Here is a 17,069-nt window from a genome sequence, read left to right as displayed (position 1 = left end):
AAAGAAAATAAAACAATATAAAATGCTCATTTTTAAAAAATAAAATGCTCATTTAAATCACAGATTCATAAAAAATGAAGAAAGAGAACATGAAAAGAGAACAAGTGTAACAAATAGAAAAGAGAACAAGGGTAACAAATAGAAAAGAGAACAAGGGTAACAAATAGAAAAGAGAACAAGGGTAACAAATAGAAAAAAATAACAAATATGATAGATACTTCTCCTATTATATCAATATCACTTTTAATGTCAATGGTCTAACTATATGAATTACATGATAGATATTGTCAGAGTGGATCAAAAAATAAGATCCAACTATATGTTACTCATGAGAAGTCCATTTCAACTAAGAAGACACATGGAGATTAAAAGAAAGCAAAGTACTTCCAGTGTCTGGTTTGCCATATAAAAAACTTATAAGTTGCCGGGCATGTAGTGCATTCCTGTAATCCTAGTGACTTAGCAGGCTGAGGCAGGAGGATTGCAAGTTCAAAGCCAGCCTCAGCAATTTAGGAAGGCCTAATTTAGGGAGATGCCTGTCTCCAAATAAAACATAAAAAGGGCTGGTGATGTGGCTCAGTGGTAAAATTTAACTTATGGATTAAATCCTCAGTACCAAAACAAAACAAACAACAACAACAACAACAAAAGAAAAACTTATATAATGTGAAGTTCTGTCCTAACAATTAAAAACCTGCAAAAAATGAAAAGTCAACAAATTTGAGCAATAAACAGGTTGATATAAGGAACCAAAACATATCAAAGCATAAACCCAGACATAAGACCCTTCCAGAGAACAATGCTAAGGTCAGAAAACCTGAATAGTAACCAGCAAATTTTATCACTATCAACAACTTTGAGTTATAACTCCAAGGAAACCCAGCATTTTTGTCGCCGTAACCAAAAGACTTGACAAGAACAATTTAAAGGAGAAAAAGTCTATTTGGATGCTCATGGTTTCAGAGGTTTCAGTAGGTAGACAGCTCCATTTCTTCAGGCACACGATGAGGCAGAACGTCATGGCAGAATAGCGTGGTGTAGGGAAGAAGTTCACATGATATTTAGAAAGCAGAGAGAAAGACTCCATTTGCCAGATACAAGCTATATACCCCAAAGGCATATGCACCCCAATGACCCACCTCCTCCAGCCATACACTATCTACCTTTATTACAGCTCAGTTAATCCCATCAGGGAATTTCTTCCCTGATTGGGTTGAGGCTCTTATAACCCAATTATTTCTCCTCCTCTAAACTTTGTTTTTTCCCCTTTGAAAGGACACTAAAGTTTATTCAACCTGTTGCAAAGAATTAAGTCCAAAGTCAATAGAGATCTTTTATTCATCACTGAAATATCAAATTGACTCCAGGACGTGTTTCTGTGAGTAGACAACTCTTAGATCTTATTCATCAGCCTGCTGCATTGTTCCTTTTCCAGAAACATAAATGCCATCCCAAAATTTTCTGATATCCTTGTTTTTTACTGTTGTGGCTTGCTGAATTAAAGCAGCTGAATTTGAAGCAAGTTCAAAATCATTTCCTTCAAGGATTAATTCATGTTTCTGAGCTTGAGACACTGAACAAGCAACACCTGTCCTCATCTGAACCTTGTGGATGTATTTTTCACCCAAGAAATTTTAGATTTCGACAAGAGACCTATTCTCCTGGATAACAAGGTTGATGGGGAAGTGAGCATACACAGACCTCACCTTGTAACAGAAACCCAGTGTAATACCCTTGATCATGTCCTGTACATGACTACAGATGGTGCAAACAGTGGCCAGTTCCTTTCTATTTCCCCATCATTTGTCAACTCATAGCCTCTTCTTTTTCTTTTCAAGGAGGCTGAGTTCTACATTGATATGATTGAAATCCCTCCAGGGGTTTCTCTTGGGCCCTTCACAATAACTGTGCATCCCTTCAGAGTAATATCGACATTTTCTGGAATGGTTCAGTCTGATTGATGAGAATGGTCTTCATTCTCGCAGTAGATGTGGCAAAGCTCACATGTAAAACAATGCAAAAAGGTTTAGAGGTGCTCTCAAAAATGTCTGCAATTCCCTTCTCAAGATGGGGTACTCTGGTTTGGATGTGAGGTGTTAATTGCAGACATTTTTGTAGGTTTTTCCTACAAAAGGTCTACCTGGTGCTCATAGTGACTATCAGAAATTAAAAAAAAAAAAAAAAAGAAATCCCCTCTAGCTTTCAGCAGAGGGAGAATAGAAAGCACCATCTTTAAATATGCCAGTGAATTTTTTTCTCCTAAATAATATCTGCACTAAAGAGAAAACATTTTTAGGCAGAGGCAAATCTGTTGGGGTTGTATTAGAGAGCCTAACTTACCTGAGGGAGAAGAAATACTTAATTCCCATATCTGCACCCTCCCTCAGTTAGCCTGCCCCACCTGAATAGGAAAAAAAATATATATATATATATACATATGTGTGTGTGTGTGTGTGTGTGTGTGTGTGTATCTGAGAAGCGGAGGTGAACTTCCCAGTCCAGGGACATAGCTCACCAAAAGAAGGAGAGCTAACATAGGACAATAGAATGCTCTCCCCTCACACCTTACCAAAACATTAACAAAGCCCAATGAACTCAGTTCTTTTACCCGATACATCATTTCTACCTTAAAAAAAATAAAATTAAACTAAAAGGCATACCAAAAGACTAAATACACAATAGGAGGAGACTAAGTCATCATAATTCAGAGCCAGATATGGCAGAATTGTTAGCATCATCAGACCAGAAATTTTGAAAACCTACTATTAATATCCCAAGTGCTTTAATGCCAAACATAGAAAATACATAAGAACAGATAATTAATGTTAAAAGAGAAAAGGAAAACATGTAAAGAACTAAGAAGTAATGTTAGAAACCCAAGCACCATAATACAAGTGAAAAATAGCCTTAAAAAATGGCCTTGTAGACAGGACAAGGTTGAAGAAAGAATCTCTGAGCTCAAGAATAGACAAGAGAAACTTCCAAAACCAAAAAGCAAAGAGAAAAAAAATTGTCAAAACCAATACAAAACAGAAGAAAACATGAAAGAACTATAGGACATAGAACTATAGGACAAAGGTATAACATCCAAATAACAGAATTCCAGAAATACAATGCAGGGAAAAAGGAAGAGACAAGTGTCTGAAGCAGAAATGAATAAGAATTTCACCCAAATCAATGTCAGATACTAAACCAGAAACCCAGAGAGGTCAGAGAACATCAAGCCAGGTTAGAGAAACTATACCTAGGCATATCATATTGAAAAGTAAAGAAAAAAATGCTTTCAAGATAGTAGGCAAAAAACTACTTTACCTATAGAAGGGAAAAGATAGTATTATTTCCAACTTCTATGCAAACTCTAAGTGATATATTTAAAATGTTGAGAGAAAAAAAACTACCATTTTTTTTCTAGGATTCTATCCCTGAAAAAATAAAATCTTCAAAAGTGAAAAAAAAAATAGTTTTTTTAAACAAACAGAATTGAAGGAAATTTTAGCAGTTAAAAATGATTTTTATTAGTAAATTGAATCAAACAATTTATAAGAAATCTGATACAACATGACTAAAATTATCACAGGTATTGCAAGACTGATTCAGTGTTTAAAAAAATAAATCAGTCTGTCATAACAGACTACAGGAGAAAAGGAAAACTTGATCACATCAATAGATGCCCCCAAAATGCATTTAGCAAACTTCAAAATTATTCCATAATAAAACTTCTTAGTAATCTAGAAATAGATGCAAACTTCTTCAACTTGATAAAGGATATCTACAAAAAAACCTATATGCAATATCCTACTTAGTGGGAATAGATTCAAAACTTTCTCATTAAAATCAGGAACAAGGCAAAGTTGTCCCTTCCCAGCTCTTCTTTGCAGCATTGCACTAAAAGTTGTAGCACAAGAAATAAGACAGGGGAAGAAAATAAAAGGTGATTGAGAAAGAAAATTAAAATTGTCTTTATTCACAGAAAATATCATTATTTTTGTAGAAAATCTATTAAGAATTGACAAACTCTTGGAACAGTTTGCAAAGAGCAGGTTGCAAGGTTGTTATAAAGTGTCAATCACTTTCATATGTACCAGCAATGAACAAATATAATTTGTAATTAAATAAATAGTATTACATAAACACGCTGAAAGAGAAAATAGTTAGGTATAATCTAATAAAAATTGTATACAAGCTATATGAAGTAAACTACAAAATTCTAAAAAAAGAAATCAAAGACAGGGAGATTCAGTTCTTCCCAGCTTGATTTTTATATTTAGTGAAATTCCAATAAAAATTCCAGCAAGTTATGATACTAATATCTGATTCTAGAGTATTTTATGGGAAGTACAAGTCCCCAAATTGCAAATACATATTGAAAGGGGGGTCCAAATTTGAAGGAAGGCACTACTTGACATCAACACTAGTGGACGGCCACAGTAAGAAAGTCAGTATAGTATTGGTAAAAGAGTAGAAAAATCAATCAATAGACTAGAATGGAGAGCTTAAAAATTCACCCACAATTGTTCCTACAAAATAATAATTGAAGTCACAAACTTATAACCTTTACAAAGATGAGTGGAAAATAAATTACAGACCTAATTGTAAAACAAAACAAAACAAACAAATAACAAAACCCTTAGAAGATTACATAGGGGAAAATTTAGATAACCTAGAGTTTATCAAAAATTTTTTAGATACAACACTGAAAACTTGATTCATAACATAGAACAATTGTTAAACTGGACCTTATTAAAAATTTCTACTCTGTCAAAAATATTATTAAGGGCCATAAAGAGAATCCACAGACTTAAAGGTAAGATTTTCAAAAACATATCTGATAAAGGATTTGAATTCAAAATACAAAGAAAAGAAACTCAACATGGAAAAACAACCTAATTTAAAAAAATAAGCAAAAGATCTTAACAGACTCCTCATAAAAACAATGAAAATTACATATTAAAATATTAAAAGTCCTCCAAATCTTGTCTGGTGTTGTGGCTCAGAGGCAAAGTTTTTGCCTTACACAAATGAGGCACTGGGTTCGATCTTCAGCACCACATAAAAATAAAGAAAGAAAATAAAGATATTGTGTCCATGTATAACTAAAAAAAAATTTTAAAAGAATCCTGCACATCATATGACATCGGAGAAATGCAAATTAAAGCACTAAGATACCTGTATATATCTATTAGAATGCCAAAATTCAGAACATCAACAACAACAAATGGTGGTGAGGAGGTGGAGCAAGAGGAACTCAATTTCACTGCTGTGGGAATGCTGAGTGGGTACAGTCACTTTGGAAGGCAGCCTGATAATTTCTTCCAAACCAAACCTACTCTTCCCATATGTTTCAGAAATTATGCTCCTTCATATTTACACAAAAGGCAGAAAACCTCGTGTGTATACAACAACCTGCACTCAGATGTACATTGCAGCTTTATTCAAAACATGGAAGCATCCAAGATGCTTTCCAATGCGTGAGTGGATAAGCTCTGGTACATCCAAATAATGGAATATTATTATTCAGTGCTGAAAAGAAATGAGCTATCAAGCTATGAAAATACATGAAAAATCTCAAATGCATACTATTAAGCAAAAAAAGTTGATCTGAAAAACCTGCATACTCTATGGTTCTAACTACATGAGAAATTGGAAAAGGAAAATAAAATGTGGAAATACTATAAATATCAGTGTTTCTTAGGGGTTAGGTAGAAGGGGAGTACAAATAGGTATAATACAAAAGGGTTTTACAGCAGTTCTATGGTACCATAATGATGGATGCTGTTTTAAACCCATAGACTGACACCAAGAACGAACCCTAATGTAAACTCTGAACTTTGAATGATCATGATGTGTCAATGAAGCCTTATCAATTGCAATAAATGCACCATTTATGATGTTGATAATGGAAGACCTACACATGTAGGGCAGAGGCCATCTAAGAAAACTCTATACCTTCTGCTCAAAGTTACGTTGAATCTAAAACACTTAAAAAATAAGGTCTATTATAAGAAATTAAAAATGCAGAAACTACATGAAACACATTGAAACTTTTGAGTGTTTTTTTAAAACTTTTAAGAATGTCACAATGTTATATACACAGATTAAGAAACAAATCAATAGAAAAGACCCCAGTAAAAGCGTTAGGGAGGTACCTGAATGAGAAGTTCATTGTTAACAAAACTTATGCATATATTGCACTTTTTATTGACTTGATTTTATATGTAAACAGAGAGGAACAGATCCTAGAACTTTTAAGGAAATCTATACACTATTAGAAAATAAAGAAAAACAAAACAAAATAAAATAATGAGGAGATTGAAGGGAAGTCCAGACAATGTAAGAATAAAAACAGTTAACCATGTTGTATTTGATACTTCTGAATGACAGGTGGTTGCATCTTTGAAAAACAAAAGGATGTTACAAAAAGCAAACAAAATCCAAGAAAGATATCCAAAAAGGTTAAAAAAAGTAGTGCAAAATATTTAATAAAATTACAGCATAATAAATCTGTGAGAACTTCAGTAAATATGATCTTTTCATATAACTGAATAGCAGAGAGGGGAAAAAAAAGACAAGCGGAGATATTATCGAGGAGTATAATTCAAGTTATTCCTGAAAGAAAAATCAGATGAAAAAGCTAGGAGTAATTTATTAAAATATTAATAAGACAATATTTAAAGAAATAAGAAAAATAATTTACAGATTAACCCCATAAGTACAATAAATGAAAACAAATAATGGCAAAATATACACTTAAAAAGTTTTGTAACACTTGGATTAAAGACAAAGTTTTAAAGTCTAAGAATTTAAAAAAAAAAAAAAATGACAAGGACTGAGCCTGTAGCTCAATGGCAGAGGGCTTGCCTAGCACAGATGAGGCCCTGGGTTTGATTGTCAGCATCACATAAAGATAAATTAATAAAATGAAGTTATTATGTCCATCCACAACTAAAAAATATTTAAAGAAATAATGGCAAACAACACACAGAAGGAAGAAACTCATAATTCCACTGCATTTCATACAATAAACACTGGGTGTTGGAAAGCAATTGGGGCAATAGATTAAAAAATCTGAGAATAATGTTGATCTGGAATTGTGTAGCCAAGCAGCTAAACGCATCCAAGAGTAAAAGCAGAAGAGATAATTTTCAAAAAAAAAAAAATATACAAAATTTTAAGATTCTCTAAATTCAATTTTTAAAATAATTTCCCCCAGATAAGTATATTTAAACAAGGTAATGACAAATGGACAAAATTAAATAAATAAATTAAATAAATAAACAAGGAAATCAATTGACAAAAGACATCCACACACAAAAAATAATGCTCAGGCTGCCATTCTTCAGAAAACATGCTCCACTATAATAAAAAATTAACCAAATAATAACAATCGTAATGTTAATGAGATAGCACATTGCCAGAATAAAATCGTCCCAGGACAGTAAAGTGAAAAGTCTAAAGAGTAACTAGTTTGGATCAAACACAATAGAGGACCAGAGAAATCTCTTGGGGTGAAAGTAGGGAAAAAGGAAATGGGATTGAAGGATTAGTTGAAGTTTAGACCATCTACATCATTTTAGAGTAAGTTAGTGACATTTGGTGACATGTGAGCTGCCAGTAAAAATTACAACTATTATTAATTTTATCAAAGCAGAAGTTTATAAGAAAGGAAATCTTACTCTAATATACTACATAATGTGATTAAAAATAGAGCCAAAACATTATAAATGCTAATTATTGATTTGACAAAAATATCTGATACATCTGTGTTTAATGATGAAGGAGAGAAAGCAGAGAAGGTATTTAAGAAAAATGTGGAAAAAAAAATCCGTTTTCCATATCCAAAATAAGCAATCATTAGATAATGTGTTACACTGAAAATATTGAGGTAGTACCCTAAGAATCTGTTTAAAAATATGGAAAAGTACTTCAAAAATACTAGAAATTACAAAATGTTGGAAGAATAAATAAGAATGGGAGAGGAGGATGAAGGGCCACTATCATCGTCCATTCTAAACTTTATAGTTCTTTTGATTTTACTTTTTTAGTTATAGTCTCATAATAATTTCATAAAATAAAATTTCACTTTCTGTACATCCAATAATAACTTGATGAAATTAAAAAACAATAACAAACCAAGAAAATGCCTGACATATACACAAAGCAGGTGTTAAAATCCTTGAAACATTATGTTTGTAAAAAAAGAAAGAAAGAAAGAGAGAGAGAGAGAGAGAGAGAGAGAGAGAGAGAGAGAGAGAGAGAAGAAAGAAAGAAAGAAAGAAAGAAAGAAAGAAAGAAAGAAAGAAAGAAAGAAAGAAAGAAAGAAAGAAAACTGGAAGTCACAATAGAAAATGGAGAAAAAACTGAAAATGGCAAAAGAAAAAATAACAATTAAAGCAAAAAAAAAAAAGTTCCATTTCAGCTGCCAACTGAGATTGCTAGGCCATTTTTATATACCATATTGTAAACTTTTTAAATATGGATCTATTTACACAGTAAGAAACACTGGATGATAGAATTTAAACTGAATAACTTTTCAGAAAGGCAATTCTTAGGATTATTGAAATATTTTAATAATTTTAGTTCCTTTAAAAATATTCATTCTGCTTCCAAGAAAGGATCCTAATCATATGATGAAAGCTGCCCACCATAGTATGATGGAAGAAATTTACATTGTATATGACTCCAATGATCACACCTGCAAACTTAGACCCTTAAAATAAACTAAATACCCAGCAAAGTGAATTCGTTTAGGTATTATGAAACATCCAAACAGTGCATGAACACATAAACGTGTTCATCTGCCTGTGAAGGACCTGAGGAGGTATTCTCTCCATATCATTTTGCTGAATTTCTGGAAGTCTGTTACACATATCGCTGCTTCTCATTACAGTACAGAACCTCCCTTTTGCAGCTTCTAGTACAAACTTCCATTCTGTGTAAGAGTTTCATTTTAATCCATTCTCCATGGATCCAGATTTTCGATAGCTTGACAGAGAATCCACCTCCAAGCCATTTTAGATGGAAAAGAGATAGTTAGCTTTAGAGGATGATGGAGGGATGTGAGTAGACAAGCCATTTTGTGCAAGGAATTCAGGTGAATTCCCTGGTGTTCAATTTGTGTGTGGCAGGAACCAGTGCAGCTTCCTGCCCCCTGAGAACTTTTGCTTCAGTGGACAAGCCTTTCTCCAGCTCTGCAGGAAGATTCTGAGCCCTTCATTTCCTCCTCTGTGAACATTTGACTTTTAGCTTCATCCACTCATGCCAGTGACCTCTTCTCTGCCTTCTTTGCACCTCCTTTTCTCATGTCCCTGTTGTCTCACTCTCGTTCTTTTTGTCTTTGCTTGAGTACATCTTTTCTTATTTTCATTTGCCTTTTTAATGCATTTGGGGGAAGGAAACAGAAACAGATATTTATGCAATCTCCTGTAACTATCGGGAACTAGAAAAGGTTCTATTTTTAGCAGGAAAAAACATAACTCAAAGTACTTTGATATGATGCCTGTGTCCTTTTTGAATTGAGCGATGCGCGATGTTATTGGAGTAATGATTTACCAAAGTCATATGAGGGAGGAGTGAAGAGCGGTTGTGTAGGATTTTTTAGCCCTGTTTTTTCTTCTCTGCCCAGGATCAGGAGCTGCATTGCTTCCTGCCACATACAGCTTCATTTATTTTTTTTTTTTAAAAAAAAAGATATCTGATTTTATTGATTTAAAAAATGACAGCGGAATGCATTACAATTCTTATTTCACATATATACTACAATTTTTCATATCTCTGTTTGTATACAAAGTATTTTAACACCCAATTCATGTCTTCATACATGTACTTTGGATAATGATGTCTATCACCTTCCACCATCCTTGCTAATCCCCTGCCTCCTCCCTTTCCCTCTTCCCTATCTAGAATTCATCTATTCCTCCCATGCTCCCCCTCCCTACCCCACTATGAGTCAGCCTCCTCATATCAGAGAAAACATTCAGCATTTGTTGTTGTTGTTGTTTTTTTTTTTTTGGAGGGGTGGGGTGGGGTGGGAGAATTGGCTAACTTCACTTAGCATTATCTTCTCCATTGCCATCCATTTACCTGCAAATGCCATGATTTTATTCTCTTTTATTGCTGAGTAAAATTCCATTGTGTATATATGCCACATTTTTTTATCCATTCATCCACTTAAGGGCATCTAGGTTGGCTCCACAGTTTAGCTATTGTGAATTGTGCTGCTATAAACATTATCGTGGCTGTGTCCCTGTAGTATGCTGTTTTTAAGTCCTTTGGGGTATAAACCAAATAGGATGGCTGGGGCAAATGGTGGTTCCATTCTCAGATTTCCAAGAAATCTCCATACTGCTTTACCACACAAATGCCCAACCACTTGCAAAGAGGAATCATGGCTTATTCACGGGTTGAGTCAACCTCCCTTGATATTCTAGGGCTCACACCAGCTTCAGGGAAACAACTCGGGCTTGATCTTGCTATCTAAGCATAGTCATTGGACCTGCTTATCAGAGATCATTAGCCATTACCATCCTACAGAACATGCCTCGTATATATTCCCAAGCCAGCTATCCATCTTTTTCTTTTAAAATATAGAATCCCATGGTTCAAACTGAACCATCCTTTAAAGCTTTGTCAAAGCTCTCAATTCCTGCACCCTCAAGCTTGGTTGTACTTCCATTCACCAAAGCTAGAACCTGTGACTCCTTGTCAGAGGACAGTCATCAGATAAATGATGTCTATTTGCTTACAGGAGTAGACAGCCAAAGGTGTCTGGGGATCTCATCCCCCTGGGGGCTCCTAGACAATGACAGCTGATGGAGTTTGGAAGCCCAAGTCCCTTGCTTTGGACCTGGATAATGGATGCCCAACTTATAGCCCTGAGTTCTCCTGTGGAAAGGCTGCAGCTATACCTCATGGAACTCCATCTGAGGTTACACCCTTGATCCCCTTCCTGTGCCTCCCTGTTCTGCTCCCCAGCTCTCTCCTGGTGGCACATTCTTAATACATTACTTCTACACACATCCTAAGCACTGGTTCTCCAGAACCTGACCCGAGAGGTGCAAGAATCAATTAGTTTCTTTTCTTATTTTTATGGAATAAATCAATATGTGCTGATTTTTTTAAAATAAAGCTGTGCTTCTACATCAACCATCTCTATAAGTTATTTTAACGGTAAGCATAAGCATAAATACCTCTAAGGATATTGATACCTACTAAGTTTTGAGAGAACATAGTTTTCATGGCAGAGTTTTAACAGGGGGGAGGTCAACAAAAAGATATCCTTAGATGTAGAAATAGGAGGAAATACGGCAGCTGTATATTATTCTTTGAACTTTCCTGAAGTCATTAAAACATTTTTTCTTTGAAAAATGAAATACAATTAGAATTCAAGAATGACTGACTTGTAGTGAGTATGTTTTCAGAAATTATTCTTTGTGTGGATGTACTGATCATGCAACCCATTTCATTAAGTGCTACAACTCATCCTGCAGGCAGTGCTGTCTCAGGAACACAAGTGAGCAAAGGAGCATAGGTCCTGCCCTCAAGAAACTTGCATTTTAGTGAAGGAGACAAACAATTGTTAATTATAGGACTATAACTTTCTTTGTTACTGTAGTATAAAAACTGACTTCCCAAATTCCTTACACTTTCCTCTGCTTTTAAAATGCCAGTTATTTATAGCCAATATCCATAAAACTGTTCAAGAGTTCTAACATACCGTTATTTTGGTGATGATCTGGTTGGTACTCAATATAAGGTTGTATAAACTCTATTTCTGTCCCTCCAAATCAGTGGACACTGATTTTTTTTTTAAATTGTGTTGGTTCTAATCAGTTATACATAACAGAATGCATATTTTCATAAATGGAGTATAATTTCTCCATTTGACATAAATGGAGTATAATTTCTCATTCTTCTGGTTGTACATGATGTAGCGTTTCACTAGTTATGTAATCATATATGCACATAGGATAATAATATCCAATTCATTCTACTATACTTCCTACCCCTATGTGAACACGGATCTTAAGGTCACCATTACCACCAGTCACCAGCTCCCATGATCCCTTTTATTTGAAAGTGTCCCAAACCACTGGATCCCAGCATGGGAGTCCCACTTCTCTTGACTTCTCTTACACTGTGCTCTTCCCTATCCTCTAGGGCTCCCTGTCCTACTCTTCTTTACTTCTGGGTATTCCTCAAGGACTCCACTCTCCTCTTGATCTACTCTCACTTGGAAGCACTGGGACTTCATGTGGCACCCCAGACAAGTCTCCTCCTAAACTGCATGTCCGGCCCTTGTTTCTCTAGCATCCCTCCTGGAAGTCTGTCTGCATGGGTATCTGATGCAGAATTCCAAAACACCTATTAAGAAGTTCACCCTCATTGAACTTACATAGAAGCATTGCCTCAAAATTATTTTCACAGTGATGCTTCTGCTCAAGTATTTTCCATTACTTTATTGTACTTATCTCTTGACATTTTTTGTCCTTAAAACCAGGATGTATCTTATTTCTGTTTACATTTTTAACTTAATGCTGTATCTACCAAATATCAAGAATGAAAATATATGTTAAATGAAAGAATGCAATGAAATATGCATGTTCATCAGGCCATTTGCTTATGGATTTGAAATTCTTCTGTATCAAGAACGAATGCATGAGCCAACTAGTTCCAAAAGTACTTACAATGCATGTACTGTATGTTAGTATGAAATTCTTTGAAGACCTAGACGTTAGTGTTATAGATCTTGCCTTGGAGGAGCTCACAGTCTAAGAAAAGCCAACAGGTCTATAATATCCATCCATAGTGGATTTTCTTCAAGAGGCAAGTTATTTTCTATTGCAAGAATCACTTGTAGTAGCAATAAAGACTTGTCTTCATTTAAATCCTCAGCACAATACCCATCACATAAATGACAATGTGGGGAAGTACTTCACTTTGGAGTGTATGCCTGGATTTTGAATTTCAGCTTCCTCTAAGCCTAGTTCAGTGGAAGACAGTAGATTGATTCTCACATCAAAAAGAATGTAAAGCTATATGTACTTAACCTTTGTAACCAGTGACTGCAAAAATAATAATAATAATAATAATAATAAGCAAGTCTGAGGAAGGGAAATGAGTTACTTGAAATTCTGCTTGAAGTTCTTTTAATCTTGTGAAGGATGGGCTATCAATCAATAAATAACAATAACATCAAGACATGCAATTATATTTTCTTACCATTTAAAAACACTGGAAAGATGTGGTTGGTTCCAGCAGCTTTTTACCTTTAAAAGTAATAACAGACTCAATCTCTACTTCTAAAAGTAGGGCATTAGTCAGGTCTGGGTTAGTGTCCTGTCATTGGGCTGGAAACATCCTTCCCACACACACACACACAAATTGGAAACTGCATCTATGTCAACATATATTTCCCCCTAAGCGTTCTCAAATTAGAAACATTTACATTTTGAAAATCATAGCTTAAATACTTGCACAAAGTAGGTATTTATAGTTGAAATATTAGAGATCAAGGTACTCATGTTGAGTGAGAAAAAGTGACTTACCTGAAGCACTGTTAAGTACTTCTTGGTGAACTATTATAAGTTTCATCTCAGTATCTAACATTCTGCTAACAAACTTGACTGAAGTAGGCCCAAGATGAATCCGTGAGTCATTTTGTAGTCAAGAATTCCTCTCTACATCAAAGGTATTTCATTGGCAGGTGGAGTCGAATGAGCTGTAATAAGTAAAAATGGATGGAATTATTATCAGTAACTGATGAAAAGTTTGTTTAAGTTGTTAGAAGTTAAATTAAGGAGGATACAGTGTAGAAGACCCTGCAGACTTGCTCTTATACCCATATGGTATTCATGTGTCCCCACCACTGGCTCAAATCCCCTTACCTCATGATCTGCTTTTCTCTGCCATATTGAGCAACCAATCCCTAGGATTTTTAGATTCTTTGACTTTCACCCATGTAATAAGGAGGATACTTAAATGGATATTTCACATGGCAAGTGGTCCTTTTAAAGAGATAAACAGATGATGTCAATATCTTAACTCTAGTGAACAAGTAAATTGAGGCACAGTGTATCCTGATCTCACCTCTTCCTCTTTCTTGCCTCATAATTCTGAGTTTTGAGTTGGAACCAACTATGTGACTTGGAAACCATCCCCCCCTTCTCTCTTTCTCTCTCTCTGTGTGTGTGTGTGTGTGTGTGTGTGTGTGTGTGTGTCTTCTGTCTTTTAACTATAAATTAAAACACAGGTGCAGAAAAAAGATAAAAAATTTACCTAGCAAATTATTAAAAGCAAATACTCTCATAATCACCACTCAGATCGAGCAATAGTCCCATTACAATCACCCAGTCCCTTCCTCCCTCCACACTAACCACTTTCTTGAAGTTCATTGTAGTTTTGCCTTTAAAAGCATAAAAAATGAATAGATGAATATGTTAAAAGGGGAAATAACTAATGAAGTAAGATATAAACAGAGGAATACTAAAGAGCAGTTATAAAAATTGCAATTGAATCATACAGGTAATCATCCTTTCATGAATGTGCACATTCAGTCCCTGCATCTGGGTATATATCCCTGTGCTTTTAGAGCTGACATTACATAGGAGAGACAGACAACAAAATTAATAAGTAGCACCAATTATAGCTAATGGGAAATTCCCTGAAGCACAACAAATGAGGTGAAGACATGGAGGGGGATAGAAAGGTACTGTCCCGGGAAGGGCTGTCTGAGCCATGAGCATTGGAGCAGGGTGGTATGAGAATTCCAATCAGAACAACAATGCAAAAAAAAAAAAAATCATTGCAAGAGAGCAAAAAGGCCAGAGTGGGAGAACAGTGGAGACTTATTTGAGGGGAGGAACGTGTAGATCATGTAGCACCTTGGAAACCACAGTAAGAAGCTTGGATTCTATTTTAATTGCATTGGGAAATCATCAGAAGGATTTGAGCAAAAAAGTAACCACCATCATTATGTTTTTGAGGATCCTGTTGGCAGTTGGAGGAGTAATATTTAGCAGGACTCTGGCTGTAAGCTTGGAGAAAGAGGATGGAACACGATTCTGCCCAAAAAATGATATGGAAAGGTCTCCAAGGCACACACTGATTTAGAAAAGAAAAGCAAACTATTTCTAATGGGTGATCCTAGTGATATAAAAATAGCAAAATTAGTACTTTCAAGTCACATAATATTAACTGGATATGTGTGTGTGTGTGTGTGTGTGTGTGTGTGTGTGTGTAAATGTCTATTTTAAAAGCTCCCCAGAGAGCTTTGAAAGGCAACATGCCAAACAGACCTAACTTTGGGAAACAGAGTGGGTTTGGCTGTGGGTGGGGGGGTGAGCCACTTTTGTATCATTTATTTTTGTTTTTGCAACAATAATGGATCCATTTGTTGTTTGAATATCTTAAATAATAATTGTAAGACTTTTAAAGCTGAAGCAAGCATTTGGGGAGTTGTGTACATAAAAATAATAAAGATTTTTAAACGGCTATCTTAAAACGATAAATATTGCAAAGAATCGGTGATTCTGGATGCACTCAATTCAGCAATTCTAAATTTAAAAATTTATTTTTGAATTATTTTCTTACAAAATTTATTTGGGAAAGGTTATTGACACATTTACATGGAAGGGGATTGGAGGAAAAGAGGAAGAACATGTGCACACTTATGACAGCTCACGAGGAAATTTTTTATCTAAAACTGCTGGTTGAAAACATCAGAGTACAAGTCAGTTTTTAAAGCCTAGGTGTTGGAAGGAGGATCTAGCCCCTGGCATCAAACTCTTGCTCCTGTAAGTGGATAGATTTGGAGAATATCATGCCAAGTGAAATAAGCCAATTCAAAAAAAAAAAAAAAAAAACAAAGGCCAAATGTTTTCTCTAATATGTGGATGCTAATTTACAATGGGGTGGGGGGTGTACTAGGGAAGAATAGAGTTACCTTAGATTAGGCAGAGGGAAGTGAAAGGAGGGGAGGGGAGGGGATTATGGGCTAGGAAGGATAGTAGACTGAAACAGTCATTATTTATGTGTATATAAAACTGCACGATCAATGTCACTCTACAACATGTACAGTCAGAAAAAGGAGAAATTATAGCCCATCTATGTATGATATATCAAAGTGCATAAATGACATACTACTGTCAGGTATAACTAACTAAAACAAATTTCAAAATTAAAAGAGAGGGGGGGGGAATTTAAAAACCTGCTCCTTCATTTTCTGTGGGGCTGAGCCAGGACAAGTCTTTTACCCTTTCAAAAGTTCCTTCTTCCTCTGCTAAAATATGGCTGAACATCTCTCCCAGATAAAGTTATTACAAGAAAAGCAGATGAAGGAGGAAGAGAGAGAGAAAAACTGTTATTTAACTGCAGCAGCAGCCTCTACCTTCTAAGTCAATGGCATCATTTCTCTGTAGAGCAGGTAATGATTTATTTACAAAACCAGAGATGGGATGTTTGGCTGTGGCAATATTGGTCTCAAAGTACAGGGAGAAAAACAGTCAGTAAAGTCAAGAGGATTAAATTGTCCTACATAATAAATAAGAATTCACTCATTTCTAGAAATGAGGATGAATTCTCACTGGAAACAGTGGTATTTGAGATTTAGAATTATTGGTTGGTTTAAAATCCTAGCTTGACCAGCAATATCCACTGTCCAGGTTGCCCCTATACAATGTAACAAATTCTCTGTGATTTTGTTTCGTTACATATAAAATCTGATACTAGTTTAACTTATATCTTTCTATTTTTACAAGAATTAAATAATTGAATAAATATACTGAAGCAACGAATGTGTTAATTATCTTGATTTAGCCTATCTACAATGATAAATATTTCAAAACATCAGATTATACATGATACATGCATAGAATTTTGTTAGTTTTAAAAAATAAAAGCCGAGGAAAAGTAGGTTAACAAATATAATGTGCTAAGAATAGCGCCCTGAAAGTGAAGTAAACAATAAATGCTATCATTATTAAATATTTATCTTCTGCATCTATTGTGCTGTAAAGTAACCTGGTAAGATTAAATTGCAATGTAGACAGGCATTTTGGAAAAAAGCAGTAACC

At 34.9% G+C, this 17,069-nt stretch overlaps 1 pseudogene; it reads right to left on the bottom strand.

The window, feature by feature from the left end:
• Positions 1 to 1,345: 1,345 nt before the first annotated feature.
• LOC106145101 (large ribosomal subunit protein uL6 pseudogene) lies at positions 1,346 to 1,983 on the bottom strand (annotated as a pseudogene).
• Between the last annotated feature and the right edge of the window lie 15,086 nt (positions 1,984 to 17,069).

Source organism: Ictidomys tridecemlineatus, chromosome 2 (assembly GCF_052094955.1).
Source record: "Ictidomys tridecemlineatus isolate mIctTri1 chromosome 2, mIctTri1.hap1, whole genome shotgun sequence".
Taxonomy (NCBI): Eukaryota; Metazoa; Chordata; class Mammalia; order Rodentia; family Sciuridae; genus Ictidomys; species Ictidomys tridecemlineatus.
The sequence above is the reverse complement of the archived record's forward strand: the minus strand, read 5'-3'. Positions and strand labels throughout refer to the sequence as shown.